This window comes from Pelodiscus sinensis, chromosome 12 (assembly GCF_049634645.1).
Source record: "Pelodiscus sinensis isolate JC-2024 chromosome 12, ASM4963464v1, whole genome shotgun sequence".
Taxonomy (NCBI): Eukaryota; Metazoa; Chordata; order Testudines; family Trionychidae; genus Pelodiscus; species Pelodiscus sinensis.
Window position 1 is genome coordinate 32,731,196 of NC_134722.1, and position 6,968 is coordinate 32,738,163.

Here is a 6,968-nt window from a genome sequence, read left to right on the forward strand (position 1 = left end):
GCTGCCTTTTTGGTCTGGACATGTACAGCACCTAGCACACTGAGTCCATGATGAGGACAATAAATCCTTCACTTCAGCGGCCTTATCATTCCTCTGAGCCATTTTTCTCTTGCATGTACAATCAGTGTCAGTATGCTTTTTTGAGGTAAAAAACTGAAACTCCTTAACACCATAAATACCATTTTCAGTTGCTTTGAAGTCCATGTTAACCATATGCATAAAATGTTTTAGCAACCCGACTTAATTTAGCACCACCTTTTACGCCAGTTAGCCCTGCAGAGATCTGATAGTTATGAAGAAGTTGGATTATTATAATGCAAAAATTATTTTAATTGTTAGCAGCAATAGTAGTAAGCTATTTGGGTAGGGTTTTTTTTATTCTCCCAAGTATAAAACTGCCTTTGTAAAACATGTAATTGACAATTAATTAGCTATTTTGATCATTTATTTCATTAACTCTGAGCCAGCTTTGGGAACCCAGCATTGTGCACTGTAAAACACACAGTATGAAATCTCTGTCATAATATCTTAAAATTAATTTAAGGAACGATGAAACAAGGGTTGTGACAAATAGAGAAAAGGAGCAGAAGGATGAAGGTAACTGTAATAGAAACCCAGGGAGTCATAACGAACAAGCACCAATAACCTGACCAGCCACCTGCTTGGCTCTTAACAGTTTGAAATTTACCATCATCTTTAGGGCAGAAGTGGTTACTAAGAAGAAAAGGGCTGTGGCTTGTGGACTAATTTGGGGAAGAGCATTCCATGAGTAGGAAGCATTATGAACGAAATCTGGAAAGAACTAATGGGAGAAACAGATCAATGGATGATTGAACCTTGTATCACTGTAGTAACATACACAAGAGGCTTGAATGTGATGCATGTCACACACTGGAGTTGCAGGCAATGCAATCTAGTTGTCAGAACAGGAATTTTGCCCAGTGGCCAGAGCAGATTCCAAGGGCAGAACTGGAGGAGTGGTCAGGGACAAGTCAATGATCAGAACTAGTAGCAGGACAGAATTAAAGAGCCAAGCTGGAGTCACAGTCAGGAGATAAGATAGTGCTTGTGCCAGGGGTTCTGAGTAGGATAGGGATTAGCGCAGGGGTAGGCCTAGGATGGACCAAGGGCCAGTACAAGAAGCAAGTCTGGTACTACTGCAGGAATGGAACACACTGATCAGACTGTGTGCTGTTGTTGCTACAAGGCTCAAATGGTGAGCTTTTGGCCTTTCTGTCCAATCAGGGAGCAGGACCACTGGGGTGGGGTTTAGCAGGTCCAGGGATCTCCTGGTTGACAGGAAACATGCCCGGAGACAGTTGAATTCCAATGCATGGAAGAAGTGGTGCCAGTGGAGGAACTAAAAGAGGGAACTAAAATAGTCAGAACAATGGATCAGGATTATGATGCTAGCAGCCATCTTTTGTATGGACTTGAGAGCACTGCAGTGGGTATTGGGAAACCCAGAGAGGAATAAGTTACTGGCTTGAAGAGTATTTTGACCACAATGTCCTGAGGGTAACATTGTGGACATATATGGATAAATGGTCTCTCTTTTCATTTCTAATGTTTAATATCTATATTTAGATAAATGCTAACCTTTTCAGAAGTAAAAGTCAGTCATCACAGATATTTAAATCTCTTCCACTGCTGAATTAAATGGCTCGCTGGTGAATTTGCAAACTGCCTTCTTAAAAGAAAGCAAACAAATGATTGTTTTGTTGAACACTGATTGGATACATCACATTTTCCAGGAATTTCAGACATTAGGCATGACTCATTATTCTATCAGGATTTAGTATGACAAGTGACAGGGAAACAAATTTTGATCAGTGTCAATCAATCAATCATGCATTGTTTCCAATAGGATGATATGCCAAATTCTTGACATACTAATAAAATATGCCTGATGCTAATAAATGATGACCTGTCAACTCAATTGCATACTGCATCTTTTATTTAAAGAGACTGCACTGTAGTGCAACTATAGATCAAGAGGAAAAACTTCAGAGGTGAAATTGACATTAAACTATGAAATTAAAACCATGAAAAGAAGATACCAGAATGCAAAAAGCACATAGCTAAATCATTTTACTTAGAAGAAGACTTGGGGCCCCAACAGAAACACATCATTGTGAAAACTGGTCGCAAGCCAACAGAAACAATAGCAAAAACAAGCTACTGCCCCTACTGAGAAGATGGTATGTGTTTCTGGGGCAGAGGCGAATGGAAATCAGATATTATTAGTTAATTTTAAAAAGAAAAAGGATTGATATTTTGAAATATTTTCTACATTTTTAGATGTAGATTAAATGAAACATTTAGACATGGGATATAGGGTTAGCTCCCGGCAGACTCTTAATACATTTAAAAGGCTGAAGTGCAGCATGAGGATCCAGTGTGAGCAGGGAATCAGCTGATTCCCGGCTCATGCTGTGGCTCTCTCGCTGCTTACCAGACTTAAATGTAAAACTCCCTACTGCATTTCTGCTTTTAAAATTTATTAAGAGCCATGAGGCTCTTAATACATTTAAAAAGCAGAGGTGTAGCATCTGGGGTACAAGCCAGGAATCAGCTCATTCCCGGCTCACATCCAGTCCCCAGTACTCCCTTGCCCCCTGCAGAGACGATGCTAGGAGAACCACTTTTTAAGCTGGCTCCCCCCAGCACCAGCTCCTGATTCCCCTGCTTGCTGCCTCTGATAGAGCTTTTGCTTATCGGATAGTCAACTAGTCGCTTACATCCCTAATGGGAAATAGTTCCAGCTAGTGGCCAGTTCCACAGCGTGCATGATGTTTTGGGCAAAAGCAAGTGTACAAAATTTGCTGTGATTCATACAGAGGAGCTCATGTAGCTAGACAGTGGGGGAACAACATTCTCTAGGTGTATTGCAGATTAGCAGGGAATGTGCATGTTTAAAAAGATGGTTTGAGATGACCTTGTGGTTCTGTTCTTGGAGCGTCCCTGAAATATGCACAGACTTTGGAGGAGGCCAGAGTAGGAGAAACAAGTGACTTGTGATTGAACTAATAGCAGCTTGGAATTTAGTCCTTGGCCTTTCACAGTATGTACTGTGCATTGGATTAGAGTTTGATTTTAGTCTCATTAATGAAATAGCAAAAACTCCATTGGCTTCAATGCAAGCCAGATCGTTTACTCTGAAAAAGCTAAAATAGGCAGATAGTGGCAAATATAGTCAGGGCCAATGCTACTAATATCAGAGAGAGAACAACAACGAGTTGTTAGTCTGTTGTACTCATCACCACACCTCCCATGGGCAATGTGGAGTACCACAACAGTGGCAAATTACTGCCGAGGTGCTGGAAAGCTCGCTGAAGAGTCACTGAAGCACAACCACAAGTTGTAATACTGGATGTGCAACTTCACTCATTCAAATACGCCTTCACAACTTTATTCTGTTTTAATTTTTGTATTTATTATTGTGCTGCTGCTTTTCTTGTTGTGTTTAACAGAAGAAATTGTAAAAGCCAGAACCATGGAGAACATCTCAATTTAACTGAGCATTTGCATTGTGTTTAATGAAAGAAATTTCCCCTTAAAAGCAAGAAGAGTGGATTTCACTTTAGTATTTTATTATAGCTCATTTGTTTTCTCCTAACAGAGCATTATTCTTGCCTCTAGCTGTGGGCAGTGAATGCAACTTGTTATCCACAGCTGGGCTCAGCATTTTTGGGAGGTCCTTCAAAACAATTTTTTCAGGACTTCTGCTATTCAAATGCCTTCAGGTCCTGGCCTATATGGCCATGCAGCTTCATGGATTGGCAGCCTTTTCTTTGGGTCACTCATGCTTGATGGCCAGAGAAGCTGCACAGGCATCAAGATGGTGAGGAAATACTCTGCAGTTTTTCACAGGTTGAAGGAGCTTTCTTCCTGCTGGAGCACAAGATGGAATTATGACTCAAACCAGTCCTGTTCTGCCTCTACCTCAAAACTGAACCTAAAATCACCAACTGAGCCAAAAGAAAGTTAATTATGATAATAAAATTCATAGGCCTGGTTTATCACTGTGCTACACCACTTTCTCTTTAGTGTAATTCCACTTAAATCAGTGGACTTTTACCAGCATTTAAGTGGAACAATATTCAGCTGGAATTTTAAAATAATCCAAAGAGATTTCCCCAGCACAGATGCTAATGTATACATGAGCAAAGATTCTCTAAGAGATATTAGTTACTCAAACTTCACCAAGAACCAGACTTTCCAAATAAAAGTGGAAGTTAGATAAAGAAACAAAAAGACACACACAATACACATGCTTCCCAACTCTGAATCTAGGCTGAAAGTCAAGCAGCTATTCTTCTTGAGGCAAACATTAATTCCATCTGTATTTTAGCAAGATTTGCTGAGAGCCGCACAACAGAGCCACTGAAATAGATAAAGGTGTCAAAAAAATGTATATTGGCTTGAAGTTGAAATCTTCCAGGAAAAAAAAGTTACAAGTTCAGAGTCACAAGGAACAGACAGGACAAGAGAATCTTTATCAACACTAACTGAATCATTAAGGAAGAATAGCACCACCAAAAAAAGCTGTTCAGACAAAGCATCTGCCTGATACAATAACATAATGAGCATGTACCCATCCCAATAGTGGCATTCTCCAGTGAGAAGACATTTCGTTATTGCTGGACAAATTTGAGCCCCCAATTCAGCAAAGTATTTAAGATCAGACTGAGATCTATCTCTATTCAGTAAAGCACTTTGGGTTCAATCCTTAATCACTGAAGTAAATTGGATGTTTGCCACCTAATTGCATGGGTGCAGGAGCAGATCATTAAACAGATGCTTAAGCCTCAATGACTTATAGTCAAGCTAAATAAGCATGGAATGCTGAACTGGAAGCCTTAAAGCAGGTATTGCAGAAGCATCATTTTTATCTTCTGCCTTTGCACTTTACTCATTGAACCGTTTTATTTTGTGTTTGATGTGGGGCAATGTGAAGTGGTTTTTTAATGTGAAGCAATGCTCTAACTTGGCCCTTGAAGAAAAAGCCATCAGTGAATTTGAACGGATATTTTTCATAGTTAGTTTTTTAGTTGAAATGAGTTTCATATGTACATGCCAAATGTTCAATATAAATATAAAATATTTTAACTAATACAGAAACAAGTCACAGTCCATACATCTATATAAATTATGTAGTAAATATAGCATTCTATAAAATTATAAATGATAAATAAATTTACTCTTTTTAGTGTCATAACATGTACAATCTCTCTATATAAATAAAAAAGTTTTTCCTGACGGGCAGCAGAATGATGTCATCACGTTCTCTGATGCTCTCTGGCCACGAAAGCGAAAGTGGCCAGAGAGACAGGGATTGGCAAGCACAGTGAGCATAGGGCACAACCCACTAGTTTCCCATAAAAATCAAATATATATGATCCCTGTAAAGGACGTAATACATAAGAATGAACAAAATCAAACACAATAGACATTTTTAATGCTGACAGTAAACCAAAAAGATGCACGATAAATAGGATATCAGTACATTTTTTGGTAGTTTAAAATTATAGCTACTACCTTTCTATGCTTTTACACCTAAATAATTCTGCATTTAACAAAGGGTGTTTTTGAGAAAGAAGTTTGCTAATAATCAGTGTTATATAATTTAATACTAAATTAAAATATCATACAATCACTGTAGATGTGACATTCAATTTAGTTTCAAATATAGATTCATTATTAGTAGTGGTATTACCATAAATACCAGTGTGTCAACAAACATAAGCCAACTAAAGTGATGTTCTTGAAGTTCTGTTCCTGCATGATACTGAAAGGCTATGGTTAGAACTAGGTACTGCAGAAAAGATAATATTAAATAAGAAATAATATTACTACTACTGTAACTTCCTTACTTCACCAAGTTTTGCATTATTCAGGAGAAAATTAAATTTAACTTGATCTATTTAAAATAAGCAAAGTCACTGGGTAGATGCAGTAAATTAACAGCTGTGATACAACATTTCCTTTCACTTCCTAAAAAATTTAGGAATTGAGGCCATGACTTATGTATTTTTTCCACAGAATGGAGCGGAGTATTACAGAATGCATTTGCCAGAAGAATAAATCATGATTGACAAAATGAAATTTGTTAATACAATGGTTTGAGGCAGTTGACAGAAATTTTTGTCAACAGAATAGATTAAGGGATTCAAAAAATGAATTTTGCAGATGGAATGGCTTTGATGTTTCTCATGAAAAGTATTTTGTTGACAGAATGGATCAGAGTGAAAAAATGCATTTTCTCAACACAAGGGTTTTAGCTCTTTGACAAAATGGATTTCTTCCCCAGATGTTTTGGCTGAGTTGTCAATTATTCTCTATGTCTGCCATTAACCAATCACATTGCTGTCGACTAAAAGCTTTCTTTAGTGGCAGCTTTGGGAAAGATAGCTGAAGGTATTACAAGAGCTCAGCAATGGGGTCACGTTGAACCATTAGCTATGATTATGTAGCTAGTTTAATGTTCATTAAGTGCCAACTGAGCCAAACAAGGCTGTGAAATAAGAGATGTTTCATTATTTTCCTTTTAGTCCTTTCTTTCACCTTTAGACTAGGTTATGCCACCCAAGGTTTGTCTGGTACACTATTTATTACAATATCCATTGGGTACTTAATAGAGTTTACTGCCTTTCTTTCTTGTTATTCCTTGGTTATAAAATGCATGGAATTTGCCCCTCTAATTTAGATTAAGGGTCCAACTCTACAAACATTTACTTTTGAGTAGGGATGTTAGCATGTAGCCATTTACACGATTAACTGATAAGCCTGGGCTCATCGGTTAATCATAATGGTTACATGCACTCCCCCCTTGATGCCTCTGATACAGTGAAGCTGACTTCCCAGAGGCAGCAGTGTGTGGCGGGGGGGAGGCAGGCAGGAGCCAGTGCTTGGGGGAGCAGCCAGCTTAAAAATCTAGCTGCGCCTGAATGCTGGCTCCCACAGAG